We start from the raw sequence: 8,381 nt of genomic DNA, 5'->3' as shown, positions 1-8,381 counted from the left end.
ATTATAGACTAGGTCAAAAGTATGACCAGGTGGACAAGGACAGGGACAGATCGGGCGGCAGTCGAAGGCGGGGGCCTAGACAGCCCAAACCCTGGACACTAGCTCTAGGGACGTGGAATGTCACCTCGCTGGCGGGGAAGGAGCCTGAGATCGTGTGAGAGGTTGAGAGGTTCCGACTAGAGGTAGTCGGGATCACCTCTATGCATGGCTTGGGCTCTGGAACCACACTCCTTGAGAGAGGATGGACTCTACCCCACTCTGGAGTTGCCCATGGTGAGAGGCGGTAGGCTGGTGTGGGTTTGCTTATAGCTCCCTCTGGACAGACATGTGTTGGACTTTACCCCGGTGAATGAGAGGGTTGTTTCCCTGCGCCTACGGGTCGGGGATAGGTATCTCACTGTTGTTTGTGAGGAAATGGAGAAGTTCGGTGAGTCCATGGAGAAGGACTATCGGCTGGCCTCGAAGAGATTCTGGCAAACCATCCGGCACCTCAGGAGAGGGAAACAGTGCCCTACCAACGCTGTTTTTCAGTAGAGGTGGGCAGCTGTTGACCTCAACTGGGGATGTCATCGGGCGGTGGAAGGAATACTCCTCAATCCCGCCTTCACGTCTTCCATTGAGGAAGCAGAGGATGAGGGCTCAGAGGTGGACTCGTCCATCACCAGGGCTGAAGTCACAGAGGTAGTCAAGAAACTCCTCGGTGGCAAGGCACCGGGGGTGGATGAGATCCGCCCTGAGTACCTCAAGTCTCTGGATGTTGTGGGGCTGTCTTGGTTGACACGCCTGTGCAACATTGCGTGGTGGTCGGGGACAGTGCCTCTGGGATGGCAGACCGGGGTGTTGGTCCCTCTTTTTAAGAAGGGGGACCGGAGGGTGTGTTCCAACTATAGGGGGATCACACTTCTCAGCCTCCCCGGGAAAGTCTATGCCAGGGTTTTGGAGAGGAGAATACGGCTGATAGTAGAACCTCGGATTCAGGAGGAACAGTGTGGTTTTCGTCCGGGCCGTGGAACACTGGACCAGCTCTATACCCTCTGCGGGGTGTTGGAGGGTTCATGGGAGTTTGGCCTACCAATCCACATGTGTTTTGTGGATTTGGAGAAAGCATTCGACTGTGTCCCTCGCGGCATCCTGTGGAGAGTGCTTCGGGAATATGAGGTCCTGGGTCCTTTGCTAAGGGCTGTCAGGTCCCTGTACGACCGAAGCAGGAGCTTGGTCCGCATTGCCGGTAGTAAGTCAGACTTGTTCCCAGTGCATGTTGGACTCCGGCCGGGCTGCCCTTTGTCGCTGGTTCTGTTCGTAATTTTTATGAACAGAATTTCTAGGCGCAGCCAGGGGCCGGAGGTCGTCAGGTTTGGGGACAACACGATTTCGTCTCTGCTATTTGCGGATGATGTTGTCGTGTTGGCTCCTTCAAACCAGGACCTTCAGCATGCACTGGGACAGTTTGCAGCCAAGTGTGAAGCAGTGGGGATGAGAATCAGTACCTCCAAATACGAGGCCATGGTCCTCAATCGGAAAAGGGTGGCTTGCCCACTTCAGGTTGGTGGAGAGTGCCTGCCTCAAGTGGAGGAGTTTAAGTATCTAGGGGTTTTGTTCATGAGTGAGGGAAGGATGGAACGGGGAAATTGACAGACTGATCGGTGCAGCTTCTGCAGTTATGCGGTCAATGTATCGGTCTGTCGTGGTGAAGAAAGAGCTGAGCCACAAGGCGAAGCTCTCGATTTACCGGTCAATCTACGTTCCTACTCTGACCTATGGTCATGAGCTTTGGGTCATGACCGAAAGGACAAGATTCCGGATACAGGCGGCCGAAATAAGCTTTCTTTGCAGGGTGGCTGGGCGATCCCTTAGAGATAGGGTGAGAAGCTCGGTCACCCGGGAGGAGCTCAGAGTAGAGCCGCTGCTCATCCACATCGAGAGGGGTCAGCTGAGGTGGCTTGGGCATCTGTTTCGTGAGCCTCCGGAACGCCTTCCTGGGAAGGTGTTCCGGTCCCGTCCCACCGGGAGGAGACCCCGGGGAAGACCTAGGACACGCTGGAGGGACTATGTCTCCCGGCTGGCCTGGGAACGCCTCGGTGTCCCCCCAGAAGAGCTGGAGGAAGTGTCTAGGGAGAGGGATGTCTGGGCATCTCTGCTTAGACTGCTGCCCCTGCGACCCGGCCCCGGATAAGCGGAAGATGATGATGATGATTCCTCATACCCCCCAGCACAATAATATAGTAGCGTAACACCTTTGAACTGAGACAGGGGGGTCCGGCGACACTGGCCCAACAGGCAGGAAATCAATCCACCCACATTGCCAAGCATCAACCAAAGGGACACCCACCAACCGCAACCCCCCTGAATGTGGGCCGAGTATTGCCAGCAGCGTACAGCCCAATTGCACAAGTGCGCAACAGAGAGTCAACAACAAGCCAGTGACTCTTTCCCCGAAAGGCATTGGAGGGAGGGCATCCCAGTGGCGACGGGAGCCCACCTGGCAAGACAGCAAGGGTGGACAGTATCAAGCCTACTGGTCACCTTCACGCCCCCGGGCCAGGCTATACCTAATTATAAACCGTGCTGTAGAGATGAGTTTTTAGGAGACTCTTGAAAGTTTGCACTGAGTTTGCATTTCAAACCTTAATTGGCTAGCGGAGCTCTATGAGCGGAGCTCTATTGTTTAGAAATTCTAGGTACAATTAAAAGGCCTGCATCTTGGGATCGTAGGTTACGTGTAGGTATGCATGGCTGGATAATTTCACCAAGGTAACTAGTCCATGTATTGATTTATTGGTTAAGAGTAAAACCTTAAAATCAGCCCTAACCCTATCAGGCAGATTGTCTTATGTTTATGACCGAAAAAGAGTGTAAAACAACTGCAGCTCATTCAGAATGCTGCTGCTAGAATGTTAACCAGGACCAAGAGAACATTGCACATCACTCTGGTTCTTATATCTTTGCATTGGCTTCCAGTCAGTTACAGAATAGATTTCAAAGTTGTGCTTTTAGTTTATAAATCTCTGAATGGTTTAGGACCTGAAAACATTTCTGATATGTTTGCAGAATATAAACCTTGCAGGGCTCTTAGATCCATGAACACTGGTCAGCTAGTAGAGCCCAGAGTCCAAACTAAACATAGAGAAGCTGCGTTTAGCACTTATGCTGTTCAAAACTGGAATAAATTACCAGAAGATCTTAGATGTGCCCCAAACGTATATATTTTTAAATCCAGGTTAAAAACTCTTCTCTTCTCACGTGCCTATTAATGAGCACTCAAACTTAACAACACTGTTTAGCCTTATAGCTTCCCACTTTTAATCGTTAGCCTTACAGCTTCCCACTTTTTATTATATTATGATGTATTAATTTGCTTTGATGTTTTCATTTGAGTATTTGTTTTTATGTTATTGTACTTTCATATATTTTTCTTTGTAAAGAACATTGAATTGCTTCGATGTATGAATTTTGCTATATACATTTTGCTAATTTTGCTTGCTAGATTTATTTAGCTATAGTAAAAACACGACACTGACCCAGATGGTGGAGTTGCTCTATACATCTATCTATACGTAGATTTAATTCAAAATCCAAAAGGCAGAAATCAGACAGACAATGGGCGATACACAGCAGATCAAAATGGCGTAGGTACAATATCAGGCAGACTCAAAACAGGGTCGAGAATAAACAGGCAGACTGGTCAGTACACAGGAAAAGCTAATAATCAAAGAGCACTCTATACAACAGCTTAGTATGTTGTAACGAATACAAAACAATACCTCACAAAGATATAGGAGCATCAAACTGAACTAAATAGAGAACTAATAAAAACCAGGTGGGTGAACAGGTGTTCAATAATCAGGTGATTGGGAACCGGAGAGGGAGCTACGTTCATGGAGAACAAGAAGTGCACTGTGTTCTGGAGGCAGAGGATGTGAATTGACAGGTGAACTGGGAGTCGGCTTTACAGCTATAATGTTTTTAAGTATTTCTACAAATAAAATACATTATATGATTATATCTCAATGCAATCAAGTAATGAAATGTGGCTTTTTGGGCAGAGTTAAATTTTCAGTGTAGTACAAAAGAAAGGTTATTGTAGTCATACCCTATGTTTTCCCCCAATGACTCTAGCATTAAAACTGTGCGAAACATTGGTTTGATTTTGGGCCCCATTCTCCTTGGCAGATTTGCTCCATGTTGTTTAGGTTGGGTTGGATGAAGCTTGTGGAGCAGAAAAGCAGGACTGACTGGCTGTAAGACCATTGAGCCGCAACCGTTTTCCTGCCGAAAGGCAAATTTCCACCCAAACAAAAGTTTTTTGAAGACGATTCTCTTACAGTACTTCCCTGTATTTTGTTCCATCATTTCCTCCTTCAGTTTTAGCAAGATGTCAAGTCCCTGCTGATGACAACAAAATGTAATGTGCAGTGTTTGGTTTGTGCCACTCAAAGCGCTTTGAATTGTGTCCATGATGCTGTATCTTGGTCTGATCTAACCCTTTCCCAAATCCCAGTATATCTTAATTGTTTAGAAGTCTGCCAGTCCAAACTGTTCTTCCAGTCTGCCCCAGGCTACATTTTTTTCATGAACATAATCAGATAGGTGACACAGATGTGTTATCAGTGAACCTGGGCTTGGATCTGGTTTTAGTTCTTATTCTCTTATTTGGAGCAGCAGTAGAAATGAAATCGGTAGTGAAATTATCCAGTGCCAGTTTAGCTTCTGGTATAGTAGAACTGTAGTAAGGGTCTTTGGTAAGAAGCATAAAAAACTGCACATTTAAACAAAGCATACAAATAAAACATCACATTTAATAAAGCTAAAAGAATAATAAAAGGCAGTAAACCAATAAAAGGCAGTAGAAAACAGTGGTGTTTTTAGATCGTTGGAGCATTCCAACTCTGTGCAGCATAATGACTAAATGCTACCTCATTTACCTTTGGTCTTAGTCTGGGAACGGTGAGCAGACTAGACCCTGATGACCTTAGGCGTCTAGAGGGTTGATACTGAGAGAAAATGTATGTGATGTTACTTGGGCCTTAACCATTGAGTGATCTATAGACTTAAAATCAATTCTGTGATACAGGAAGCCAGCTTTTTGTTAAAACCCGGGCAGCAGCATTCTATATTATCTGTAATTGTCTGAAGCCTTTTTTTATTTTTTTGAGAGACCTGAAAACAGGCCTTTACAGTAACAACAAAATTATCAAACACATAATGTTTTAATTTTATTATGAAATGATAATCTTAAAATACATAAACATAAGACATTCAGTTCATCTGATTGATATGAATCAATGTAATTTATGCCACATTTGCTTGTCATTGATTTGTCAACATCGCATAATACAATAACAACAATTTAAAATGACATAATCAATGGATACATGTTTATAGAAGAATGATGGTTCATACAAAATGAGTCAAATCTAAAACATTGTACACATTATCAATTTAAATGTATCTCATTAGTATCTTCTACATTCTTTAACAGTCTTGTAATTCTACCAATAGGTTACAGTTGTGTTTGTAATTTTTATTATTTGATTATTGATTGATTATTATTGAGATGAAAACGGTTGCATTAGGCCCTCAGAAGTTTTCAATTTCTTGACCAGCTCTGTCTGTGTGGAGACAGCATTGGCACACCTCAGTGAGTAGTGTTGCCTGTATCGATATTTATGGCAACAACAAACATGTACTGGTCATAATGTATAATCATCATCCCCAAGGTGTTATGCCCAGTTCTTTTGTAAGGGGGGGGTGCTGACATTAGCTTGTTCTTTAGCAGTGGCTCCCACAGTGCAGTGTAGCGATTAACAATTATACCTAAGTGTTAAATGGTTGTTTTTAAATGTATTTTATTCTGCCTTTGTACTCTCCCAATTTGTTCTGTATTATGTCATGCTTGATGTTTTCTTTTGTGGACCCAAGCAAGAGTAGGTGCCTTTTGCCAATGGGCGATCCTCAAATAATCATAAATCTACAGAGAATATGTTCTCATATGCAAAACTGGCCTTTTTGGTGATTATAGGTAAAAACCCCAAAGTTTCTCCCCTTAATTTTATAAATTCTACTTACTGACTTTGGGTGAGTGGACACACTTTGGGTGAGTGGACACACTTTGTGTGAGTGGACACACTTTGTGTGAGTGGACACACTTTGTGTGAGTGGACACACTGTGGGGCTTCACACACAGGAGGCAGACACTGCAGGATGTAGGAAAACCCTCAGGTCTGTTATCTAACTATATAAAAACAGGATACCCCATGTAGGAAAACCCTCAGGTCTGTTATCTAACCATATAAAAACAGGATACTCCATGTAGGAAAACCCTCAGGTCTGTTATCTAACTATATAAAAACAGGATACCCCATGTAGGAAAACCCTCAGGTCTGTTATCTAACTATATAAAAACAGGATACCCCATGTAGGAAAACCCTCAGGTCTGTTATCTAACCATATAAAAACAGGATACTCCATGTAGGAAAACCCTCAGGTCTGTTATCTAACTATATAAAAACAGGATACCCCATGTAGGAAAACCCTCAGGTCTGTTATCTAACTATATAAAAACAGGATACTCCATGTAGGAATACCCTCAGGTCTGTTATCTAACTATATAAAAACAGGATACCCCATGTAGGAAAACCCTCAGGTCTGTTATCTAACTATATAAAAACAGGATACCCCATGTAGGAAAACCCTCAGGTCTTTTATCTAACCATATAAAAACAGGATACCCCATGTAGGAAAACCCTCAGGTCTGTTATCTAACTATATAAAAACAGGATACCCCATGTAGGAAAACCCTCAGGTCTGTTATCTAACCATATAAATACAGGATACCCCATGTAGGAAAACCCTCAGGTCTGTTATCTAACTATATAAAAACAGGATACCCCATGTAGGAAAACCCTCAGGTCTGTTATCTAACTATATAAAAACAGCGCTGTCTAATTTAACATGGTAAAAAAGCACATAAGAATTGTGCAGATTATAGTTTATAGTTACAGATACTACAACCATGGGGTTGCCCTGTATTCTTTGTATTTAAAGGTTACCACACCATCCCCTTTAAATACTACAACCATGGGGTTGCCCTGTATTCTTTGTATTTAAAGGTTACCACACCATCCCCTTTAAATACTACAACCATGGGATTGCCCTGTATTCTTTGTATTTCAGTTGGTAGAGCATGGTGCTTGCAACAGCAGAAGTTGTTAGTTAAATTCCCTTGGGGGACCAAGTCAGAAATGTATTCATTCACTACTGTAAGCTGCTCTGGCTAAGGGCATCAGCAAAATGTATGAATGGTAAAGTATGCCTGGGATACTGGACAGCAACTGGATCAATGTGAGTAAGCAGACTCATGCTGCCATCAAGTGGTTGAATCTATGGTACGATTTCTATTGTAAAAAGACTACATAACTTCTCATAATATGGACATTGTTGTTGAGACAGAGGACAAAGTGAAGAGGAGCCAAGCACACCTGGCCTGACAATGCCTAGTTGTCTAGCTGGTTGTTTTGCAGACCTGAAGACACCTGCTGTCACTGCCCACAGCCCACCTACTCTTCCCTGTCCTTGTCCACCTAGTTGTACAGCTGACCTGGATACTGTTTAAAGACAAAAAAAAATGTATGTAGCCCAAAAAAGAAATTTTGCTTTTGTAATTTTTACCGGCACAGCCAGAAGAGTACTGTCCACCACTTAGATTCAGTTCTTCTTTAGGATTTTTTCTAGGTTTTGATCCTATTGTACTAGGTAGTTTTTCCTAGCCATTGGGCATTCGTGTCTTGTTGCTTGCAAACTTGGTTTCAGGCTAGATATCTGTATAAGCTTTGGGACAAAATAGCATAGTTCAGACTGGAAATGCTCAGTTTTCAGTAACCCCGTTTTGGTTTGACAGCTCCACTTTTCAAACACATTGTGGTCTGTCAAAGTGGGGACCTTCCTACTAGAGAACAGAGATAGAGGATTCAAAGCAAAGGAACATTAGAAAGGTCTTCAGAAGGGGATTCAAACATGGTTAAAAAATTGTGATATGTGAGTGTCAAAAAATCTCCCTTTCCCTCGCTGCATGTCTGTCTGTCTGACCGAACTGAAACAACAGCACCAAACAAGTCTTAACAAGTGGAACACACCTTCATGACCAGCGGTAACCAAGGTGATATCCTAAACATCTATATCGAAAGTGCTCACATTTGACAGTGTGCTATGTTGTGTGGGAGGTTGCCAAGAAAAATATTTGTCCTTGGCATTCCCGTTTGAACAAACTTTTATTTAGATTCTGTTCATGATGAGAGGTAGGAGCTAGCCTAAATATGCATTACTGACAAAAATTTAATTGACAAAAATGTAATTACTAAAATGTGAATAATTCTGTCATTTTA

The sequence above is a fragment of the Esox lucius genome, chromosome 5 (assembly GCF_011004845.1).
Source record: "Esox lucius isolate fEsoLuc1 chromosome 5, fEsoLuc1.pri, whole genome shotgun sequence".
In the NCBI taxonomy this organism is placed as follows: domain Eukaryota; kingdom Metazoa; phylum Chordata; class Actinopteri; order Esociformes; family Esocidae; genus Esox; species Esox lucius.
Note: the sequence above shows the minus strand (reverse complement) of the source record.